At 39.4% G+C, this 11,245-nt stretch overlaps 1 protein-coding gene and 1 long non-coding RNA gene across 3 annotated transcripts in view; one reads left to right on the top strand and one right to left on the bottom strand.

The window, feature by feature from the left end:
- Nucleotides 1–2,867: 2,867 nt before the first annotated feature.
- LOC121671462 lies at nt 2,868–11,018 on the bottom strand. Of its 2 annotated transcripts, XR_006018527.1 has the most exons (4): nt 10,839–11,018; nt 9,551–9,627; nt 4,008–4,119; nt 2,868–2,951 (listed from the first exon to the last, which is right to left on the bottom strand). It is a non-coding gene; the product is annotated as an uncharacterized LOC121671462 (long non-coding RNA). The 2 variants fall into 2 exon arrangements; XR_006018528.1 differs by having other exon boundaries at nt 9,551–11,001.
- An 87-nt stretch (nt 11,019–11,105) lies between these two features.
- CUL2 (cullin 2) overlaps nt 11,106–11,245 on the top strand; it is a 42,452-nt gene continuing 42,312 nt past the window's right edge. The window contains exon 1 of the mRNA XM_042043194.1: nt 11,106–11,201. The gene's annotated coding sequence lies outside the window, so the exon portion shown is untranslated. The remainder of the gene's footprint in view (nt 11,202–11,245) is intronic.

Raw genomic sequence — 11,245 nt, 5'->3', positions numbered from 1 at the left:
TAACAGCCGGGGCCGCCGCGGGGCCGCCGCGCTCCGGGCGTGCGATGGCGGGGCGGTGCTGGCTGCTCGCTGTGCCGGCCGGGCCCCGCCGATAAGGGTGGTTGGGCCCCCCCCCCCGCCGGGTTCAGCCCTGGCTGTCCCCTCGCTGACCTAGGGAAGGGACGCAGCTCAACACTCGGTTGTCCCCATGGCGGTGCCGGAGCCCTCACGGACACGGAAACCTGCCCAGAGGCCGCCCCGCCGAGGTGCTGCCCGCACGTTGTTTTGTAATTCTGCCTAGTGAAAGCATGTCCCTTACATCAGTCATTCCTGGTATGACATCGTATTTTACATTTATTTGGCTAAATAAGTCAGAAATTGCCAAGAGGCAACAAGCGGGAGCGACGTGCGTGTTTCCTCGCTCGCTGCCACGGTATTACGTCCAAATACCCTGAGTCATGTTGGGGTTGTGCTGCAGGTGTGAGCACGTCCTTTGCTGGGAGCACAGGGCCCGTCGTCTCAGGGTTAATAATATTGAAGTGCAATAAATGCATAAGCCATAAACTTTGTTACTAGTGGTGTTTGAATCTCATATGTCTTATTGCTGCTCAGTGTTTTACAAAGTAGTGTAAGAAGGGGTGATACTACAGTATATTTTAAATTAGATGTCTATACATCACTGCACATATATTCTGAAGTTACGTAATGTTTTTACCCGTTTTTATGGTTTGGGTTTGTCATTTTTTTACTGTGAGAAACTACTCGGTGTGCTAAATAAACGTGAAAAACCTAAGTTAATTTCACATAACTCATTGTCATTGAAGAATTGGAGGATGTGGGTGTCAGGATTGGTGATAGGTCCATACAGGTCAAACACTCAGTCTTATTCATGGCATGAAGAGAACCTGCGTATTGATTTCCTGTGTTTTTAAAAAACAAATAACTCTTATCTCTGACTTCATAAAAGATGAATCATATTTATTTGCAAAGGTTTTGCCTTTAAGGATTTAGTTCTTTAATTTGCTTCACGGGAGTTATTTAATAGCTATCAAAATCGCAATCTAGTGGAAAAAATACAGAATCTTCAATTATCACTATTGCTTGTGCAAGTTTTCAGTTTTCATTCTACATTTCCTTTGTTGAAATATTTAACACCCCCTTCCTGTTTTGAGTTATATTTCCCTCCCTTTGTTTGTTGCCTATATATTATGTGTCTGTTCTTGGTTTTAAATAGGAGTTTCTCTTCCCATAGTTAATTCGCTTCTGGTTTAAGAGCTCACCCATTAGGTACACTATTGTTATGCTCATTCATTAAAAGGTATGTTTTACTAGAAAATCTCTTGTCAATTAAAAATGTTTGTTAGAATAGTAAGATAATCAAATGAACAGGCAAGTGTTAAACTACTCTGCTGAAACCTTTGGAAGAAATTCCAGCTTTGCCTAGTATACTCAAAAAGCCAAAAATAGTTGTTAGGATACTAGCAGCACCTCAAAAATATTTTTGAAGGTAGAAGTCTTATTACAAACAGGATGAAATTTCAAATGAGTGTGTTAAATAATGGAAACCACTGGAGTGAGTTACCTATAAACAAACTGAGAATTTCCATGAACTCTTGGTGCCTGCATTTGGACAAGCAGTTACTTTCTATTAGTTTTCAAGTAAGTCGTAAACAGCTTTGAAATGTTTAACTAAGAATTTATTAGTATTTATACCACTTGAGTGAACTGCCAGAGGGATTTAGACCCTGGTGATACAAAGATGACTAACCAGATTCGGCTCTTGATGCAGCTCGCTGAAGTTGGTGGGCTGGAAGAGGAAGGGAATGAAGAGCAAGTGTTGTGTTCTTACCGTAGCAGGGCTGAGGTACCGTGTTTGTTACCTGAGGCCAGACTGACCTTTGCCACAGAAGTCCTCACTTCAACTGAAAACCAGTTCTCGTTGAATTGGGACCAATGCCTGATATGAACCCATTTAATGTCAAATGCTGAGACCAAAAGCAATGCATAAGAAGGCCACACAGGTCAGGATTCATCATGATTTTCGTAATTTATGTAAGAACATAAACTTGAAATCCCGGCTCTTTGCTGCCGTCAGAATGACTGCCTGAGTCATCTTTTCTCTCTAACCTGGAATGATTATGATGGTATGTTCTGCAGATTTAAGGAAGTATCAATGATTCAGCAGCAATTACTTTTTAATTGCCCCCTTTTTTTTTTTTTTTTTTGGTGTGGGCAAAGCCAGTAAGTTTCTTTCAACATGGATCAATTCTTAAGTCTGATCCATGGCACCATCACACAGAGAAAAGTACTACCTTAACCAAGGAGGGGTAATAGATGAGCAGGGAGTTGGAGCACCAAAAAGAAACATGGTGCTCTTTGCAGAGAACGTAGATATTTCCCCAATGCACAATACATCAGTAGGAATGCTATATATGTAATTTTCAGACAACTGATTCTACATATGGGTCTCATAGATATCTTTAAAATAGATTTTTTAAGGGGATTGAAAGAATTTGATACATTTAATCATCTAATCTTATGAAATGCCTGTTTAGTTTTCTTGTAAAAATGTTCATGGATTGTCATGGCATAAACAATGACAGCAAGAGGGATATGCTACCTAGCTTAGTTGTCAATTTCCCTTTAATTAGAATCCAGACATTTGAAGATAATACAGGTAAAACACAGAAAAATAGACTGGCATCTTATTTGGTATAATACTGATACTTAATGATTCATAATTCCACCACAGGTCTCCTCGTGGACCACTCCAGTTTTAACTGATCATTGAATAACCCTACCTCTACTCTTTCATTACCTACAAGGAAACAGAGGGACAAGAGCAGAACTTGCAGAGTGATCACAGGAAAGTACAGTCAACACACAGCCACTGTTTTCGCAATTTATTTTGTAAATATGATGAAAGTCAGAAGTAGCCAATATCCGCATGCTGCAACAGAATCCTGATCAGTCTGAAACAGAGAACAGATTAGGCAAGAAGAACACTTCAATGAGTATAAAATATAAGACTAATAATTAATTTTACCTATTATTTCCTTTTATAAACTCCTAGCAATGCAAGAAAAATATGGATTTCCATTGGCTCACAAATAGAAACAGAAATGGCACCCCCTTAGAAAGGCAAACATTGAACAATATTGTAAAAGGTAAAAGCTTTGTAAATCAAATGTATATAGATTTTTTTTTAAGTTACACAGCTGTAGAATTAGAAATATTTAGTAATGTTTCCTTCCTTAAACTATATTAAGTTGGAAATAAGACTGAGTAACGGTATGAGTAGTATAAGAACAAATTGGTGATCCTTTTATTCTTATTATTTTCTACTGCCCATCACTGGAACCTCTGAAAATTGATACTGCCTAAATTAGTGCTGTGCTAAGGTACCACCTTGACTTTTGTGGGTTGTGTAAGCCAGAAGCACAGGAAAGAACAGCCTTGAGGAGTCCCAGGTCTGGCTTAGTGAGAAGCCTGGCCTAACAGCTGTGAGGCTTTGCAGTACCTCAGCTAGCTCTACTCTACCTTGTGTCACATAAACAACAGAATTTCTTTATTTGGAAGGGTTGGGCATTATTATTGGTGAAGGGGGTATCAAGTACTATTCTAGGTCCATTTTAAAAAATATCATTACTGTGATTTTCTTGGGTTTGTAATGATTTGATTTTGAATAATAACTTGCAGTAATGTTACAGTATTTTACACCCCAAAGATGAAATACAACATTTTAATGTGGTTTGTCTTTGTTTGCTTGCTTTTTTTTTTTTTTTTTTTTTTTACTTTTTTAGGGTTTGTAATAAGAAATTAAATTTTGTAAATACAAAACAGGTATCACAAGTGATATGCTACTGTCTGGCATGTCCTGCAGTTTGAGAGGAGGTACTTACTGATGCACCAAAACGTAGCAAAGCAAATCAGAGTACACCAGCAGCTAAACTGTGATCACTTTATTAATCACTGCTTGAACAACAGCACAAATGGCTAAAATGATTTGTGAATATGTAGTTAGATACCTGGTATGGTGTTTGTAAGTAATGAGAAGGAGAATTGACAGGATCCAAACTCTCTTGTTTCCTCATATACCAGTCCTAGGTCAGGTCTCCAGCGCTGTTGTCTCCCCACACACTGGAGCAAGAACAAACAAAACAGTGGAGAAACCCATAGTCTGACAAATAATTTGACATTCTATAGATTGCTGCATACTCACTTGTTGCATATTCATTTTGTGAGAGAAATAATTATAATGGGAAAATAATATTCTGACTAGGGAACAATGTAATGTTAAAAGGATTGACTGATATATGCATAATGATATTTCTGTTGCAGCAGAAAAAAGAATGGTAATTTAGATCTACTACTTGAAATTTTCTCCTTTCCTGTCCTGAATAATGAACTTTCCTTATATAACACTTTTCTCGTAACATGAATATAACATGTATCTCACAGTATTCATAACCATTTACAATTTATTGCTGTTTGTAGAGGTTTTTGAACTTTTTAGGTGAAAAATACAAGGTATGTATAAAGCATTATTTTGTACTTATAGCACGAATATTGACTTTCCAAACAGCTGCTTGAATTGTATTTAAAATTTAAATACATAAAACTTTAGTATTAAAAGTCTTCTGAACAGGCTGTGTTAAAAGAAGCACACAGAAAACAGTCCGTAGTTTAATGTGAATACACTGTGCCACAGAAATGTGCAAACTTTTGGCATATGCTCATGCCTTAAAAAAGATGTATCCTGTAAGGCACAGTGAGCCACTGCAGGGAAGTGGCTGGCGCTAATAGGACATTGAGGAACTACCTCACACAAAGGTGACTGACATCAAACATTTGGATAATGCAGTAAAAGACAAACACATACAAAGAGTTCATATTTATTAAAAAATATTCAATGAAAAAAAATACTAAGAAGAATTTGCATTTGGTTAACAGAGTGGATGTAGACTAGATTTTCTAGCAACTGTAGGTTGTTTTTGATCAGGGAGCAGATTTTTTTGTTGGTGGTAAATGGTTGTAAATGACAGTGAAGAGCAAGAATGCAGAATATAAAATGAGAAGCAAAAGCTGCTGAATAAATGGAGCAAGGTAAAGGTGTCTGGGAGCTATAAAGAGAAGGAAGAGGTACAAGTGAAAAATAACTAAATGGAAGAGTATTCTGTACAACACATTATCAGGCTATTTGCAGTGTGTTTATGTGAGAGAGCTTCTGTATTTTTTTTGTGTCAAGAATTGTTAGTTCTTAATCTACCAGTGATACAGATAAATGGCTAAAGCAACATATTTTTTCTTAAAAGGATATATATTTCATCAAATGGTAGCTCAACTAATTTATCTCCTTTATGATGCTATTTGGCAGTTGGTTTATTTATGAGCTGTTTTTTCTTGTTCTATATGTCCAGCACTTTTGCACATTACAGAAGGTTTCCATCTCCATTAAGTATGAAAAATGTGTTTTACTGGATTATTTGAGAGACATATATATCTTTATGAAATAATTTCTCAAGAAAACCCAAGGAAACTGCCAGTGGAATGATGTGTAGTTTAATTTGGAAAATGACATTTTAGGAATAGGCTCTAGACATTTCCTATTTATCATATTTTAGTGAAGACATATACTACTTGCTCTTCTTCCCTTTTTCTTTTTTTTTCTGGAAACAACAGCTCTGCAAATTCAACCTTGTCTTGAAACTAAGTTGTGGTGCCTAAGAGTCATCATCACTAGGAGTTGTGCAGTCACCAAGTTCAAGTGTTTTTCTTCCATTTGTGTGTATATTTATACATACTGCACACACAGATGTTGTAGAGCTGTATGCTGAGGTTTACATTTTTAGTACAGTGGTAGAACCACTCAAGATTTACTTGACTATTTTCTCCAAAACATTGTGCCTAGCAAACCAAAAGCAGCAGCTGCCTTCCTCTCACAGTAGCTGCTCATAAAATCATAGAGTTACAGAATCGTTTGCGTTGGAAAAGACCTCCAAGGTAATTGAGTCCAACCTTTGGCTGAACACCACCTTGTGAAATAAACCACAGCACTAAGTGCCACATCCAGTTGTTTCTTGAACACCTCCAGGGATGGTGACTCCACCACCTCCCTGGGCAGCCCGCTCCAATGGCTGACAACCCTTTGAGTGAAGAAATTCTTCCAGATGTCCGACCTGAACATCTCCAATCACAGCTTGAGGCCACTTCCTCTCATCCTGTCTCTGGTTGCCTTGGAGAAGAGGCTGACTTCCACCTGGCTACAACCTCCTTTCAAGGAGTTGTAGAGAGCAGTAAGGTCTCCCCTGACACTCCTCCAGGCTAAACACCCCCAGCTCCCTCAGCTGCATCCTCATGTGACTTATTTTCTATACACTTCACCAGCTTCATTCCCCTTCTCCAGACACACTCCAGCACCTCATGTCTTTCTTGAAGTGACAGGCCCAGAACTGGACACAAGACTTGAGGTATTGAGCAATATCTTTTCACTGTGTTACAGTATCTCCATGAAAGGATTACTTCACTATGATTTTTAAAAAATTACATTTACAATGGTGCACATGATCGGTGAGCCTTTTATAAAAAGATACTGCTAAAAAAAGAGCTTGAATCACTTTCTGAAGAAACTGCATAGTTTCTGAATCAATGTGGAAGGAGAGACATTTAGAATAATATTGTTTGGTTCACTGCTGGTACTAAAAACAAATATATTTCTGGCTCATGACCCAGTAGAGGTAACAGAACTTTCTTGGAACTGCGGCTTCCCTCCCATTGCGTGCAGCATGCTCTCATGGCTCTCTCCCTCTCTCTCTCTTGTTTCTACCAGCAGGGATGAGTGACGATGTTTGAACAGTTCTATGTCCTCAGCTCTGTAGCTTTGGGATTTTATGCATATAAGCTAAATCATGAAAACTACAAACAATTGCTTATTTACTAGAGTAAATTTCAGGGGTAGTTTCATATTCAAATTAAACAGAAAGCAAAATCCCAGTAGTTAAGTCAAAGCCCACCAGATGATGACTCAGCCAGGACTCCTTCATTTTTAACAATTCAGAAAATAAAGTCACCTAATATCTTCTTTAGAAGTTTTTTGCATTCTTTTTCCAAGTGCTTAGATGAACAATATGATAAATAGGAACACTGAAATGTCTTCTATGCCAGGTTGCTTGTTTGTCGGTAAATTATGATATCTGATTCAGCCAGCCCACAGCAAGTACCCGCGCTGTTGTGGCATCTGATGCACTTATTGAACAGGAAGGATTTACAACCTTGTAACTGAACACAAAAGCTCCAAAACCTTTTACTCTTTTGATACCTCATATATAAAGCTATTTAATATCTGAAAATTCCTGTAAGTAGAATAATTTGGGCTCAGTTACTGCATCATAAAGTCTTGACAGCTCATTGATCTTTAAATACAAGTTCTAAATACACAATTTTGTTTGTCAATAATGTTGCAGAATATTTTTTAGCAATTTTTTTGGGGAAAAAACAGATAAGAAAGAAAAACTAACTAGATTTGCTCAGACAGATAGTTTAAGTTCTTAGCTACAATGACATGAAAATAAATGGGTGCCCCTTTTTAATAATAGATGGAAAAAAATGACATTTGCAAATTTTTTTCCAAGCAATCTCAGATCCTGGGGAAGGATAGAGTAAATCTGGGAGTTGAAGTAAGCACTTGATGACTAACTAATAAATTTTTTTTGGGAGAGCCCAACTTTTGTTTATTTTCCTATTTCATGGACAAAACCGTGTGGGTTTTGTTAGTCTTATTGTAGGTTGTGCAAGTTTAAACTGTTGAACTGCTATTTTTTTAATCTATTCAGTGCTGCCATCTTGTGGCCAGGAGTGCAATGAGCGTCCGCTTCTTACTGAAAATTAAAGGGGTTTAAGCAGATTAGATAATCACACATTTAAAATTCTTCATAAACTTAAAAAAAAGAGAAAACTACAAGAATAATACTCTACTGCTGTGTATAATCACAAAAGACTTTTATAATCACAAAAGATTTTTTCAGTTTATACATATATTTTGCACATTACTACATGGAAGACAAATACCCACAATAAAAGTCTATATTAAAAATAGCTATAGTGAAATAAAGGTCCATTCCTGCTTTCATTTTTCTTGTTTTCAGAAGAAAAACATTATTTTAAAAGAAATTAATATTATTATCTGCATCGATAATGCAGACTAACTCATCTAGTAAAAATTGAATATAACATGAATGTAACATAAATAATCCAGTCAATATTCTCATTTTCTACATGAGAAAGGCTAAGAAATATGTTACTCTAAAAATAGGGTTTTAAATCAAAGACAAGAAGAGCAGATAGTAACATAGAAGGCATTTGCAAATTAAATGGTGGTGATGGGGAATGTGGACTGTTCACTGTCAGTTCAGACTGCATTCTAAAACAGCTTTCAGATACAGTGGTAGGTGGTATAGTGGCACATTTCATATAGTGTTTGTATTATCGTAGGGCTGTGGAATTCCTAATTCTGTACCAGAATAATATAGTGCTAGATGTAGCATAAACATAAACAAAATAGACAGCTCCTTCCAAAAGAATTAATTACATAAGAGAAAAGAAAACAAGTTAATGCAAACAGAGAAACAGAAGTATCAGATGAGAGAAAAAAATGCAAAAAAACAACAAGCAGAACTCAGGAAATACTGCAATAGTGGTTAGGGCAGTGAGCAGACTTGGTAGCAGATGTAATCAAAGAAACATAAATTTGTGTACGTGGTGGAAATGTTTTAAGGTGGCATATGCATATAGTAGAAAATAACCTGTGTCACTCCCTGCTGTAATCAACAATATATATAGAACTGATAAGAATTTGTTGGGAAGAAGTTGACTTCTCCATAGGACCATCCTACAAAAACTTCCAGAATTTCCATCTGTCCCCCATCTGTGCCTCTGCTATGTACAGCTGCTGAAAGACAACACTAAGCCTTGGTCAAGCAGGATTTAAAGTATGTCTGCACATCTGTTCTCATCAAGGAATGCATCAAAACATGACTGAGGTAGCTGAGGACACCATTTATTGGTCACACTTTGCCAAATGGCAACTTTCTTCGCTGGCTGTCTTGGGCATGTCTGCCCAGCACGGTAATTCAGATGATCGACATCTGGGCTTCAGCAGGTAGGAGCAGCCCCACCACAGAGCCAACACTGACCTGAACTCACTGATGCATAAATCATGTATCCACTCACATAAAGCATTGGTGCATACACACAGGTTTTAGTCTTGCTCTTGGCAGATTCATTATAATTATTTCCTAATAGATTGTATGAAAACCTTTGTTCTTTTGGAAATGCAGGCAGCACTGTGGGAGTGGGGAGATGACCTTAGCAACACATACAATAATGCTCACAACTTGCTCATCTCAGACTCCTGCAATACCCTGTTCTGTATTTTCAGGTGGTAATTCTCTGGCCACTGTTGACAAAGACGCTTTATGAAAAGGATATCCAGATTTTAAAGTTTTGTGACTTAGGTAGGAATTGTTATTTCCTAAATACATTTAAATCCAAGAAAAAAATTTAAATACCTTACCATAAAAGAAGTAACAAATGTTCATGTTCTTCCTCTTAATTGTGACTCCCTAATTGTGCTTCCTCAACTGCAGCCTTCTAGAAGAGAGTGTGCAGAATAGTTGAGGATTTGGTACCTAATTAAAGTCTGTGCTAATTGTGAATATTCATAGTTTCAGAAAATTAATACATGATTCTCCCATGCTGAACACCATAAATTATTTGTTTTGAAAATACCTCCCTTTATCTATGTTTCCATCTTACAAGAGTTAACTGAGGACTAAACTTCCTCGTATGAGAGAAATTTAGAAAATATGTACTCTGTAATGTTTGGGTACTGTATAGATAAAGATGTTTTTCGTTAACGGCCATCTAACTTGTGATATCTGATCTTGTACAATTAATACATTCACACAGCATGGTTAAATAGCATAATTAAATTGTACCAATATATATTTTAATTTCTAAGAGTTTAACTCAAAAGCTTGTGGGTAATGCTACCACTAAAAAAGAGCCTTCAGTCCTACAAAAAGGAGAAAGTGCCACAGATACAGTCCAACACTTGCAAAAAATAACAAGCAACCAAAAGCTTAAAGTTACAACCTCGGCCCCCGCCCCGCGGCCAGCAAACAGAAGAGCTTTAAACCAGCAGAATAGAAAAATAAAGGGGTTTGGGGTGAAAATAGAGAAAACTGAAATGGTGTTTAAAATGTCTAGAACGAGCTAATAAATTAATTTTAAAAGAGAACACAAAGGAAAGCATTAAGGCTTAATGATAAATTTGCAAGCACTGGAAATTAAATGGGCAAGGGCTTGATTTGAAAAAAGGGAAAGCAATTACTTTGACATGAGTTTTGAGTAATTTGAACAATAGAGAATTTTCAGAAATAAATGTCTGTTTTCCAGAAGACTCCTACTCCAGAAGACTGTCCTACGGAGAACTGCACTATATGCTCTAAATGAATCCCTTTTTAAAAGCTTTTTTTAAAAGCGCTCATCTCTTCAGTTGCGAGCGCTCTGAGCAGCAGACTGGGTGTCCGCAGGGCGATGCGAAGCCCAAGGGCTCCCACAGCGCGCCCTTGAGCCCAGGGCACGTGAGCACGCTCGGCTACTTCGTCTCCACAGCGACTCTACTTTGTTACCGCCACTTAACAACTTTGTGTTGCGCCTTTCCGCCAAGGGCCCCAAGGGGACGGCGGGCGCTCCGCGGGGGCCGGGGCCCTGCCCGGGACCTTCCGCACCGGAGCAGGGTGCTGGAAGCTGGGGCAATTCCCTGCTGGGGGCTGGCGGGGGGACGGGGACGCTTCCACCTTCTGAGGTAAAGGCGACCTCCTCACACGGACCCCGGGAACGCCACGCCCGGAAGACAGGCCCGTTCCAGCGACCGTCCCGCCACCTCCCGCCCGCCCGCCGGGACTCCATGTCGGGAACGCGCGGGACGGGAGGGGTCCCGCCATAGAGGTGGAGTGGCGCGTGCGCGGGGACCGCCCCGCCGCTGGGAAGTGCGGCCGCCCGCGCTCGCCGTACATTGCGGGCTGTACCAAACCCCGCTGCTCCGGCGGGGGTGGGTGCGATCGGAAAGTGACGGAGCGCCGGGACCCGTCGGCTCCAGCCCATCCTGCGGCCGGCGGAGAGAGCCCGGCGCGGAGAGCACGGGGGCGGCGGCGCCGCGGGTGAGGCGGCGGCGCGGCGGCAGCTGCACCGAGCGGGGCCACGG

This window comes from Corvus kubaryi, unplaced genomic scaffold (assembly GCF_017639235.1).
Source record: "Corvus kubaryi isolate FWS band 111438036 unplaced genomic scaffold, C.kubaryi_AGA036_p1.0 37398, whole genome shotgun sequence".
NCBI lineage: Eukaryota > Metazoa > Chordata > Aves > Passeriformes > Corvidae > Corvus > Corvus kubaryi.
This window is presented reverse-complemented; position numbering and strand designations above follow the sequence as displayed.